General features: G+C 40.9%; 1 long non-coding RNA gene across 2 annotated transcripts; it reads right to left on the reverse strand.

Annotated features, from left to right (window-relative positions):
* Positions 1-1601: 1601 nt before the first annotated feature.
* On the reverse strand, positions 1602-3699 carry LOC134220471 (uncharacterized). Of its 2 annotated transcripts, none has more exons than XR_009981917.1 (3): positions 3559-3699; positions 2716-3500; positions 1602-2652 (listed from the first exon to the last, which is right to left on the reverse strand). It is a non-coding gene; the product is annotated as an uncharacterized LOC134220471 (long non-coding RNA). The 2 variants fall into 2 exon arrangements; XR_009981916.1 differs by having other exon boundaries at positions 2716-3513.
* Between the last annotated feature and the right edge of the window lie 9935 nt (positions 3700-13634).

Below are 13634 nucleotides of genomic sequence, written 5' to 3' on the forward strand. Positions count from 1 at the left end.
GTTTAACTTCTCATAGAACTTTCGTGTGTTATTAGCGCGGTACAGTTGCTCCGTTTCTTCACGGTCTCGATCTTCCTGCTGGCGCTTTTTCCTCCGGAAAATCGAGTTTTGTCTGTTCCGCGCCTGTTTATATCGTGCCTCGTTCGCCCTCGTGCGGTGTTGCAGCAATCTCGCTTATGCTGCATTCTTCTCTTCCACTAACTGCTCACATTCGCCGTCATACCAGTCGTTTCTCTGATCCGAGGGCACCGTGCCAAGTGCAGCGGTTGCGGTGCTACCAATGGCGGATCGAATATCTCTCCAGCCATCTTCAAGAGACGCTGCGCCTAGCTGCTCTTCCGTTGGAAGTGCCACTTCCAGCTGCTGCGCGTATTCTTGGGCTAGTCTACCGTCTTGTAGCCGCCCAATGTTAAGCCGCGGCGTCCGACTTCGACGCGTGTTGTACACCGTCGAGAGTTTTGAGCGCAGGCATACTGCAACGAGGTAGTGGTCGGATTCAATATTCGCACTGCGGTAAGTGCGGACATTCGTGATGTCGGAGAAGAATTTACCGTCGATTAGAACGTGATCGATTTGGTTTTCCGTTTCTAGGTTAGGTGATCTCCATGTGGCCTTGTGGATATTTTTGCGGGGAAAGAAGGTGCTTCGGACTACCCTTCCGCGGGAGGCTGCGAAGTTTATGCATCGTTGGCCGTTGTCATTCGATACGGTGTGCAGACTATCCGGTCCGATGACCGGTCTATACATTTCCTCCCTTCCTACCTGTGCGTTCATGTCACCGATGACGATTTTAACGTCCCGCAGTGGGCATCCATCGTATGTCTGCTCCAGCTGCACATAGAACGCTTCTTTCTCGTCGTCAGGTCTCACTTCGTGTGGGCAGTGCACGTTGATGATGCTATAGTTGAAGAAACGGCCTTTAATCCTCAGCTTGCACATCCTTGCGTTGATTGGCTGCCACCCAATCACGCGTTGGCGCATCTTACCCAGCACTATGAAGCCGGTTCCCAGCTCGTTGGTGGTGCCACAGCTTTGGTAGAAGGTAGCCGCTCGATGCCCACTTTTCCACACTTTCTGTCCTCCGGGATAAAAAATATCATTGAAGAATCATAAATTTTACTGTTACTACACCATTTGGAACAAAATATTTACCACTGAATGTAATGGAAATTTTACTATAAAATTGCATAAGAATGAATTGTTTTGCACGATAAAATGAATGGTAAATGGGACTTTTACAATAAAAATAGGGGTTGTTATGTATCTTTACAATAAAATTTTTGAAAATTTTCCATACTAAATTCAGAGCAAAACAATTGATTTTACGGTTCTTCAATGGGATGATTTCTACGAATGAAACAATAGAAAACAGTGTGTTTTAAATGTTTTTCCTTACTTTTTATTGTTTTCCAATAGAAGTACAATCGGATTAAGAATAAATTTCTCTCTGTTATTACAAAAGAAATCCAGTACAATCTAATATTTTACAATTTATTTTAATAACATCTTTACAAAACATCATTACATTTTATAATACACATATGAATTCATATTATAAAATGTAATGATATTTTGTAATGGTATAAATCATTTTTTGCATCTCACAGGAAATGTGGATTTTTTCCTATAATAAAATATATCATAGAACAAAAAATCATACTGTAAAATTATTTTGAATTTAATTCAAATTTAATCTTCTTCACTTTTGGTTTAATTTTGATTTATTCCTATTAATTTTAATTCAATTAAATTTTAATAGATTGTATAGCGCAGGAATAGTGCATGAAAAGACACTGAGTTTAGTACGAGGCACTGAAGACGGCGTTTATGTTGAAGTTACAATCAAGTGGTGGAAATGGATGAGATAGTACTAACTCGTCTTATGAAATGTTAAATTTAATTTCAATTTAATTTTATTTTTTTTTCTTAAGTTAAGTTTTAATTTAATTTAATTAATCTATCTTAACGGTGCCTTCCTTTCTTTGACGTAGATTTGTGCACACTCGGGGTGTCGTTGAAAGTTAGATACTGCTAGACACACATAATCACTTAACCCTTTCCCGCCCACGACTTTTTTTTAAAGATTTCAATAGGAAGGAATCATCTTTGAGAAAAATGCTAGTTGTACTCAAAATTGATTATATTTCCAGTCTAATGGAACCATAAAGATGTGTCCAATATTCCTTTTTGTTGTTGAAACAATTCGATGAAGGTTAGAAGGTGCAAAATTTGGTGGTGCACCACAGACACCGTGGGCGGGAGAGGGTTAATGTCTGAACTATTTCATTCGAGAAAAAGGCTGGTACGTATTGAAAAATTTAAGAACACTGTATTCGAATGGCTTCCAAAGTCAGCTGAAAAGTTATGCACGTTGACTGGGAACTGCTGAAACTGTCTAACGCATCCATTTAACTTTGGCACAAATACAATGAACGATGCACGGTCAATGGTCGGCGTCACATAGCACGAGAAGTTAGCATCCAGCGGAAGGTTGGCAAAGACCTTGTAGCTCAACATAACACGCATCAAACCGTAGTGGTTTGCCATTTCGTCTGCCTTTGAAGTCACTTTCGATCGTATCTTGAAGCTCTTTCAGAGCTGACATGCAATTACTCTGGTTTTCATCTAGCTTTTTATCTCTTTTTATGAACGCTGTAAGAACAAAAACTTTATACAGTAAACAAAAAATAATAACGGAAGTAGTACCTCACTTACCCGTCTACTTGGATAGAATCGAACAAGCCGGATGTTCCGCACTACTTGTTGCCGCAACGCCACCCGTCGAGTAACGATTGACGAAGGTGATGCGATTCACTGACTTGTCTTTTCTCGGTTAACAGCAGCAATTACTGTTGTCAGAATTAGACTGACTCTTAGCCAATGCATTTGAACCGTCCTTCGCAAAGGATGAATTCAAATAGTGCGACGGAGAAGATGACGACTTGTGTTCCCATCGGCCGGGATTCAGTGAAGCCAAGAAGGATGTCATTTTGGATGAAGCCCCAGAAAATCGAGATTGGAAACTGGATGATGGCGTCACATGGGGTGTTTCTGCCAGAAGACGATCCTTGCGTTTTCCCATTATAAATCAGGTATGCATGACCGACGATGTTGTTGAAGAACCGGACGGGGTTCAATCCACTAGCGACTGACTGCTGTCCACTTTCGAAAGCAGTGCTTGTGGCAGTATTTGAACTATGTGTTGTTTGGGGTTTTGCTTTGGTGGAACCATGCGCTTAAGTATAAGGATGTCGGACACCTTCAGCTGTCTGGAACTGTGAAAGCTTGTATCGTTATGGGATGCACACTCAGTTGTGGTCAGCAAAGGCAGATGAGACCGAAACCGGTGACATCTGAATACCCGGCTCCGCATGGGGAGCGATCCGGGAACCGGGCGTATCCGGGAAATGGTGTGCCTGATTGCTCCATCGGTAAATCGTTCACATCAACAATGTTTCGAACAGCAATACCCAAATTATGAATTGCTTCAGCAGGATAAGCTGTAATATTGAGCTAAAAAAAGATTACAGGGAATATTTCGAATTTCATGCAACATACCTGTAATATCACCAGGTACCGTGTGTCGAGTAGGAAGACCCAAGAGGTTGCTGACCACGATGTACGTTTTACTTTAAAGAGCACAAACCGGAAGATTTAATTTTAGCAGTAACCATAACATAAAAACACAAAAATTCACACAAATACACACTTAAATCAAGATTTTCAGCTCGGTAATATTTTTTACTGATTATATTCGGTAAAAGGAAATTTTACCCGAGAGCTCAGTTATTAAAAAAGAATTTACTGATTTATGTATTTATTTTTACCGAATACTCAGTAGTTCAAAATAGAATACTGAGTTTCGGTAGTATGCTTAACCGATCAACACTGTTCTAACAAAATGTTTTGCACTTGTCAAAAAAATAACCGATCACTCAGTAATATCAATTGCACTTTACTGAGCACCAGTTAAAATAAATACCGAGCTCACCGTTTCCGACCACGTGCTGCCTGGTGTGACGCCATTTTTTTGCGAATCGGAATCTTGACAACGATTTCCTCGCCAATTTCATTAAACGATTTTGTTTCGTGATTAGTTGCTTCGGTGTCAATCGATTCTAATAATCATATAACAATCAGGTAAGTTCTAATATTTCTTATCACCGCTGATCAAGATGTTTTTCTAGTTTACAAAAGCGTTGTTCATCAATTTTAATAATAAATTTCTAGGCAAAAAACTAAGCTATAGATTACCAGTCGTTGACGTCGCTGCGTTACCATTTTTTACTAGATTCTGTATTCGGATCCCACTGCAGGTATGTATAATTTGGTTTGCCCGAGATTGTTCCTAAATGAATTGCATTCTTCAATTCGAAACAAATTTTCAGGACGGCGATGGGCTACGACGTTCCCTTCGAGGTAGCATGGTAGCATTTCGAGGTCTGAGTGGAGTAGCGCTAGCGCTACTGGGATAAAACATGAGTAGAAAAATATATCACCAATCATTCTGATGCGAAATAAAACATAAGTATACTAATAAGTACATATACATAAAGAGAATTAAAGAACTGAAATTTCATTTGTTTTTTATTATTAATGAGAAAGATAAAAATTTATTACATTTTACTCGGTAATTTGAGTTACAGAAGTCAGTTACATTTTTACAGATCTACCAGTATTTTTTTACAGAGTGCTCAGTAACTGTTACAAATCTGCTCGGTATTTTTTGACAGTTCATTATCATGAATCCTGTACCGAGAACTCGGTAATAGAATTCTATTACCGAGGTGACTACCGAGAGCTCAGCTGTTGAGAAATCGGTAATTCAGTTACCGAGCCCGGTAAATTGAATTAAGTGTGTACGATTCGAAGTGATACGTCATAGGTTGACGCTTACACGCTCAAATGGAACTAGTTATCTTTCGAGTAAAAATGATAAATCAAATTTAATTTTTTTTTTCAATTTGTAAAATATTATTATTAATATTAACTAATATTAACTATAGTAACATTTTAGGATTTATAATACTATGATGATACTGAAAATTAAAAAAAAGTCAACAATGAAAGGTATTGTTATTTTATGGTTTTGAACTGTTGCTTCGATATAATATATATTTTAACAATCATATAATTTTTAACATCAAACATGTTTTTCATATCAACAAAATAGAATAATTTATAATTTTGATCAAACTTTTTATTAACATTGGCGGACAATAAAAATATTATAGAATGCATTGGTAACATTAGGGTTTATTGTGGTTTTAAGGTATAACAATATATGTGTTTTTCCACCGGTAACAATCTACAATAAATGTACAGTAGATTGTTTTGTTTCCCATACAATCTACAGTATTCTATTGGTTCAAACCATTCAAGGTACTGTAAATTTTAATCCGGGCTGTCCAGCAAATCTCCTGCAGCGCCACGACGTCGAAGTTGCGGGGATGTAATTCATCGTAGATCATCCTGTCGCAACCTGCGAAACCTAGCGACTTGCAATTCCATGTTCCAAGCTTCCAATCGTGATCCTTTGCCGATTATATCGAGTCGCATTATCTCTTATATTGTTCGTAATGATTGGTTTTCTAGGCGGCTTATTGGGCCTGCGCAAACCTCCTGTCTCGTCGGAGGGCCGTCGTGTCAGGGCTGTTTAGCGTCTCACCTAACACCAGGACTTGGGCTTGTGCGCTTTGAGCGGCACACGGTCGCTTTGGTGGGGCCTACTTGCGGATACATGCAGCTTTTTATAGAGGTTTAACAGGGCCCACTGTCAAACCCCACCACATCCTAGGCAAGCCCCACAACTCGCAGATGGCCAGGGGAGGGATCGTCAAGCACTTGGACATAGTCCCTGCTGCCCCTGCGCCAGATGCAGGGCACTGAATCCGTGGTCAGCTTCACACACAGGGCGATAGATTTCGTGGCGGTTCTGGCTTTCCACGAAGTATCTTCGCAACTGCTGGATCTGGGAAACACATAGTGTTTGTATATCGGTGACGCCTCTTCCTCCTATTGTACGTGGCAGGGTGACTCTCTCAATGGACGATTTTGGATGGCGCATGTGATGCTTAGTGAACGCCACTCATACTGCTCGTTCTAACGCCTCCAAGTCAGTCTTGGTCCACTTCACCACCCCGAAACTGTATGTCAACAAGGGCACAGCAAACGTGTTTATCGCCTTCACCTTGTTGCCGACCGACAAGAGGCTCTTCAAAATACCGTTGACACGGTGCAAGAACTTTTCTTGCAGCTCTTTCTTAATCGTCGTATAGCGTGAAAGGAATTCGCCTAGGAACTTATACGTTTCGCCTTCAACCATGTTTCAAATCTCCTCCTGTTCGTTGACGCGGAAACTGTCGGCATCCACCAGATGACCCCGGTGTAGATGTATGGATCGACATTTATCGATACCAAACTCCATCCGGATGTCGTTGCTGAATACCGTTACAAGCCGCAGAAATTGGTGCAGCTTCTCCACAGATTCCGCAAACAGCTTCAAGTCGTTCATAAAAAAGGTGTGGGTAATGTTTGTGCTCCTCTCCCCACTCTTCAAATGATAGCCATAGTTGTGTTGGTTGACTGCTCTACTAAGAGGGTTCATGGCAAGGCAAAACCATAGAGGACTAAAGGTATCGCCTTGGAATATGTCCCTCTTGATGCTAAGAGTCCTGGATCGTAACACCTTTTCTCCATCGGTAAGGTGTAGGGATGTGCTCCACATCCCCATAGCGTGCTGCATTAGCCTGATGACGTTACCGTCTATCTTATACAACTGCAGTACCTTAAGAAGGTACGAGTGAGGTACGGAGTCATATGCCTTTTTATAGTCGATATACGCCATGCTCAGGTTTCTTTGCTTGTGGGTGGCAACAACGACTGCATCAATGATGACCTGATCCTTGCAGCCTCGTCGACAACCTTTTTGTTCCTCGGTCATTAGGTTGTTGACATCACAATGGTTCTGCACCCTCCTCACTACGCTACTACGCTACCCCCCCCCACGTATGTCTTTGGTGGTCACTAGGGTGGTTCAAAAAATCGATTTTGCTCCACAGTGCTTATCTGGTTCTTTACCAAGTTCTGAGTGTCCTCTAAAAGTTTGAGCTCATTTGGATTGAAACTGATTTAGCACAAGCCGTTTCAAGTTTGCATGCAAATTAGTATGGGGAAATTATTTTTTTCGTTGTACTGGTAATGACGCTTCCCCATTAAGCGCAGGTTAAAAGAAAACCTACATAGCTAATAGAAATACTCAACAGCTTTCACCCAACGAAAACTGCATGTTGATTAATCGCCCCAATAATTAGTAATCGATTTTAGGACAGATTGCGAATCTTTAGTCATGATCGTTAAACTTCTTTGAGGGCATCGCTGAAATGTGCAGTGCAACATAGTAGCCTGAATTTTTGTGTGCTATCTTTCGCGCCACGAGCAGCAATGTTGCCTATTGAGGAGTTATGCAATTAGCTCCAGAAAACCACGGCACAGTGGTTCCCCCATAGGTCATATATCCAAAAACCTGACTTTATCGAAATTTAACAAGTTATCCCTAAACTGCTACTTTATGGTATACTATATAAGATGCAATCATCATTTTTATAGAATTTGAGCTAATATGCTCTGTATAAGTCTTCGAATTTAAGATAATCCCGTTAAATAAACTATACGTGAAAATGTTGGCATACCTCATGAAACTTATGTTTCACCTTTGAATTCCCTCTTGAAATATCCTCTGAGTAAATATTTACATTCTAATATGTCATCTACATGCTATTTCAGCAGGGACCGTCTGCAACCAAGCAAATGGTTAACGAAAAACTCTACTGTGTTTGATGAAAGGATTCACAATTTTCTTCTGAATGTCATTATTATAATCCACCAATAAAATATGTTTCCCCTTCTGATCCCCTCCAAAAACATTCCATTAGTAAATATTTACACTATTATCTATCATCTAAAGGCTATTTCAGCTGCGACTATCTGCGACCAAGCAAATGGTAAACAAATAACTTTCCTACGTTTCTTCGACGGAAAAACAATTTTCTTCTAAATGTTGTTATTTTTATTATCCAAGAAAGTATGTTTTCCCTTCAAATCCCCTCCAGAAACATTCTGTGAGTAAATATTAACACTCTAATCTGTCATCTAAAGGCTATTTCAACTGCGACCGTTTGCGACCAAGCAAATGGTAAACAAATAACTTTTCTTTGTTTCTTCGACGGAAAAACAATTTTCTTATAAATTTTGTTATCTTCATCATCCAAGAAAGTATGTTTCCCCTTCAAATCCCCTCAAGAAACATCCTCTAAGTAAATATTAACACTCTAATCTGTCATCTTAAGCCTATTTCAGCTGCAACCGTTTGCGACCAAACAAATGGTGAACAAATAACTTTACTATGTTTCTTCGACGGAAACACAATTTTCCTCTATCTTCATCATCCAAGTAAGTATGTTTCCCCTTCAAGTCCCCTCCAGAAACATCCTGTGAGTAAATATTTACACTCTAATCTGCCGTCTAAAGGCTATTTCAGCTACGACCATCTGCGACCAAGCAAATGGTAAACAAATAGCTTTACTATGTTTCTTTGACGAAAACACAATTTTCTATTCAATTTTGTTATCTTCTTCATCCACTAAGAAAGTATGTTTCCCCTTCAAATCCCCTCCAGAAACATCCTCTGAGTAAATATTTACACTTTAATCTGTCATCTAAAGGCTATTTCAGCTGCAACCGTCCACGAGAAACCTGAGGGTAAACAAATAACAAAATTATGTTTGTTTAACAAATATCATATTTTCTGCTCAATTTAATCGTGTACTGCTTCAATTTCTTTTTGAATATCCTTTAAGTGTATTCATATTCTGGCTGCTGCCTAAATGGCATTTCAGTTACCACAGTCTGCGACTGAGCTTGGAAATAAATAATCGATGGGAAAAAATTACCAAAATTGATGAATACGAGTATTATGTTTTCTTTATCATGGTCAACTTTATGCTACTGAAAAGCATGTTTCTCCCCGATTTCCATTCTCAGACATCTCTGAGAAGATATTTAAATTTTTAGCAGTCATTCAAGAGCTATTTGTATGCAGATTATTAAATTAAGATTATTAATCAAAGAATCAGAAGGAATAGATTATGGCTGTTACGCCCTTTTCAAATGTTGATCTAGACTTAACCGATTTGTTCGGAACAAGTTGCATTCGACATGGAATCATATCCTTTTGTTTTCTAATAAGAATTGGCCAGATCGCACAATGGGTCTAAAAGTTATGGCAAAATAAATTTTTTTCATATGCACTAGAAAGGCATTAGCACCGCTAGGTGGATTGATCAGGTTTATTTTCGTTTACTACTTTCACAATAACATGCATCTTCCCAGCCACGCATCTTCCTCAAGAAAGTAAATTGAACGTTGTTTGTTGGATTTTTGCATATAATACTGAAATCGGCTCCGTAAAGTATGATAAGGACTGAGCCTACCAAATAATTAAAAAATAGAATGTTTAACCCGGAAAATACTAAAAGTACACCATTTTACCGTATAATTTCCGTAATTTATATTTATGACCGCCCTTCTAAGGGAATGGAACCACTGTGACGGTATGGATTAATCCCAACGCGTTCGCAATCCCAACGTTCTTACAACAGCCACTGCAGCCGAATACACGATAAATTTCAGCTCCTCAAGGTTCTCTACGGTTTCCAAGTACTGTGACAAAATATCTTGGTTAAGGTCACTCCTGACAGAATCCAAGTTTCAAAGTGCTCGCGTTTTTGGGGGCACACCACTCAATACGGAGGCGGCGGACAACTGTCATTTTTGTTGATTCAGCTTTGCTGCGTCGCAAAAAAATATGCGTGAAAAAATAAAAATGACAGTTGTGCGTTGCTTCCGTATCGAGCGGTGTGCCCCCGAAAACGCGAGCACTTTGAAACAGGGATTCTGTCAGGAGTGACCTTAAGGATGCTTACTGTACTCGTCGACCGATAGGAGTACTGCAACTTGGGTATCCGGTGTCGGCTAGTTCGGCCTTTAACTCCACTGTTGGTCCTGGAGCGGCGGGTGCAATGCGATTGATGCATCCAACCCAACAGAACTCCTTCTCGACGTATCGCTCGATCTTGCTTCCTCCTCCTCTCCTAGTTCCCTCTGCACTTCCCGCTTGATTTACTCTACGTCTTCTGGAGTCAGCATATTATGTGACATAATAGCTCTCTGGTGTGTGTACAACTTTTCCGGTCAAGCTGGGGTGCAAACCGACACTGCAAAAATTCCACATATTTTTATTGGCAAAAATCCATTAATTTGATTTATGATTCTAATTAGTGCACACATAACCACTCTCCACGCGAAGTACAAATATAATCTATAATCAAATAAAATGTATGTGTGGTCTCTAATATGCAGTTATTGAATTTATGTGTGGGTACAAATTGCATATATTTGGGTCGCCAAATTGCAAAAATTTATGTGTGCGACAAATATATTCAATATAAAGAATTTTCTCAGTGGAGGGAACCTCTCATTGAACATCTCCAGCATCGCCGGCTTGCCGGACATATCCGTCTCCATCCTGGTGCAAACGTAGTAGCAACGGATCACGTACTGATTCATCTCCCTTGTCCACATGATCCATTGCCGTCGGCGGCCCGCTAACGTGAGTGATTGACGTCGATCAACCACAGCAACATCAGCAGGTGCAGCATTGCCTTGCCTCTCCTTTCTCTAGCCGCTGGCCGCTCGCTCTGTCCTCCGTTCCAGGACCAGCTCCAGTAGGGGCTCCCTCCTCGGGCAATCGCATGGGTGGTATTCTTCTTGAGCGTAACTCCATATCTGGGTGTGCTTTCATTCCCGGAAGCTACGGGTTATGTAAAGTTATTTAATTCTTTACAGTGCTAAATAGCTATGTTCAAGCGCTAGTGCTCGCCCGAGAGTGGTTTTTCATTGGTGCTTAGGAATTGGGCCTTCAGCTCCCACCTACTCGAAATGGTAGTTTTTCATGGACGCCCAGGGTATTTCACATGAGCTCCCATCTACCTCCCTTATTATTATTATTATTATTATTATTTTGTGGAATTTGGGTTATATTACATGGACGAAGAAACCGGAGGCGATACGCCTCCCAAAGACAATGTCGTTCGCACACGATTCTATCAGGCTTCTTCGCATGGGCCTTGGGTAGTTTACTTTCGGCAGAAAGTGAAAAGTATTGATTTTTTAGGAATCAAACGTGACTTGACGCGTCGTTTTCCGAAAACTGATTTTCATCAGATCATTGGAACAAACTACGTGTAACCTACATATTTGGTTTATGTGCCCTCGCGGGAGGGTGGAATTGAAGGCGTGATAAACGCAGCGAGTCTGACTTTCAAGGATGTACTTGCAGGAAAAGGTCGTTGCCGTTGCAGGAAAAGGTCGGAAAATGCCCTGCAATCTACTGTTGAGATTCTGGATTGCCAGTCCAATTCCAAGTCAGGTTTACTTCGGGTGACGTTCGCCGGTTCGATTCACCCAAAATATGTAGATATTGAAAATATGTTATTTTCGGTGCGTCTTTTTGTGCCGAGCAATTTCGACCTCAGGTAATAGAACTCAAAATTGGCCTCCCGTATTGAACTGGCGTCGTTGGATTGTTTGGCTCTTCTGTTTTTGACAACAGATGAAAGAGTGGATGAAAGATAAGAGAAAAAAATAAGTTTAAAAGAACTCAACGCTGGGTACTTTTTTTTTCTTTCGTGTAGGGTGGAGTCATGCCAACAACAAGCTTCAAAATGTGCTTATTGTGGTCTGGACCCTCCCCATGGTTTGCAAGAATGCTCAGTGTACAGAAAGCGCACCCAAAAGTGAAGCGTTCGTTGGTGCAGCGCTTCAAGCAGTCGTATGCAGAAATGGTGAAGTCGCTAGACACATCCGCAACTGCCAACGCAACGGATGCTATTTCAGCTACCGTTCCAGTTGGCGACTACTATGCTTCCATTTCCATTGACGAATCGGACTCTGACGTAGCCGATATGGATGATTCTGCGGAGGTACACGTACCCGAAAAGAGGAAGAAGCTGTCTTCCCCGGGTTTGCGCCATAAAAAACAAAATCGTCCCTAAAAGCTTGCAAAAATTCGATGGTAATGAGGGATTATTTAAAATCCCGAAGCAGCCTGTCTACATTGCTCCTTTTGACCCATGTTGCAGCAAGACTTTCCCGCCATTGTCTAAAACTGATGTTTAAAAGAAACATCAGACAAGGAATACCGCTGAGCAGAAAACTGCTACTCGCACTTCCAAGAAAAGAATCTCGTCCAAGCGAGAATTGATATTCTTTAAGGACCTTGTGGACCGTATTTTGAAATTATTTAATGTACCGAATTCAATTAGGGCAACCATTGACATCTTTATACTAACAGTAGAAACATATCTGAAGCAATTTTTTGTTTCATGGCCCCTTATTGCAGAAATTGTATCTTTCGATGGATAATACGGCCAATATGGAAGATACAATCACTGTGCTACAGTGGAACTGTCATAGTCTAAAAAATAAATTAGACGTGCTCAAGTTTTTGATTCGCAAATACGATCGCGATATATTTGCACTCTGTGAAACATGGCTTTCTTCTGAGGATGAAATCAACTTCCACGATTTAACCATTATTCGCCAAGATCGGGATGATAACTATGGTGGTGTTCTTCTGTGGATCAAAAATGTTACCCTTTCTACAGAATTCCCATCCCAATTGTAAATGGCTTGGAAATTGTCGCTTGCCAAGTAAATGTTGTCGGGTTTCTAATGTTGTCAAAGAATTGCATAGCTTCAGTTTATATTCCACCAAATGTCTCACTTAGTCGTCGACATCTTTGGAGCGCAATTTCGCTTCTATCATCCCCAGTTTTAATACTGGGCAATAAGAATGCACATGGTACTGCATGGCACCTTCTACCAAAGCTGTGGCTCGCAGAGGAAGCAGCTTAGAACTCTCCGGGAGAAGGGAAAAGACCGGAATGAGGCCTTGTCCATAATCCTGAATAAGGAGAGCGAGCCCACTTCCTCAAAACGCTCGAGAAACGACCTAGACAAATCCGCCACAGAGGACCCCAAACAAAAAAGGGTGAAGCACCATCTGGATCCGAGAGAGCGCGCCCAACAGTCCTCAAACCGCGCGCCTCAGAAAACGTGTCTGGACAACAAAACCCATCCATGAGGAAAACAGCTGGTATCAGCTACAGTGATATGGCCAAAAGCGTGGAGGTCGGGATAATACCCAAAGACTTTCCCACCGTCCAACTCACTACAGCCCAGCTAGACCTTCTACAAGAAGCACTCCTGCTCAGAGTAGTTCAACAGCGAAACGAGCCAATAAAACCCAAATTCAACAACCTCATCTACAAGTCCGGTTACATGGTTCTAATCTGTAAGGATCAAGAGACTGCTGAGTGGTTAAAGAGAATATCCCCATCCATGAAACCCTGGGAAGGTGCAGAGCTGATGGCAATGGACGAAGTGGCGATTTCACGTCCAGAGATGATCCGAGCATTCTTCCCACAAAGCTCCAGCTATGATGACGACCGAATAAAGGCTCTCATAGAAAGCCAAAATGACATCACAACAACTAATTGGCGTATTGTGAAACG

The sequence above is a fragment of the Armigeres subalbatus genome, chromosome 3 (assembly GCF_024139115.2).
Source record: "Armigeres subalbatus isolate Guangzhou_Male chromosome 3, GZ_Asu_2, whole genome shotgun sequence".
NCBI lineage: Eukaryota > Metazoa > Arthropoda > Insecta > Diptera > Culicidae > Armigeres > Armigeres subalbatus.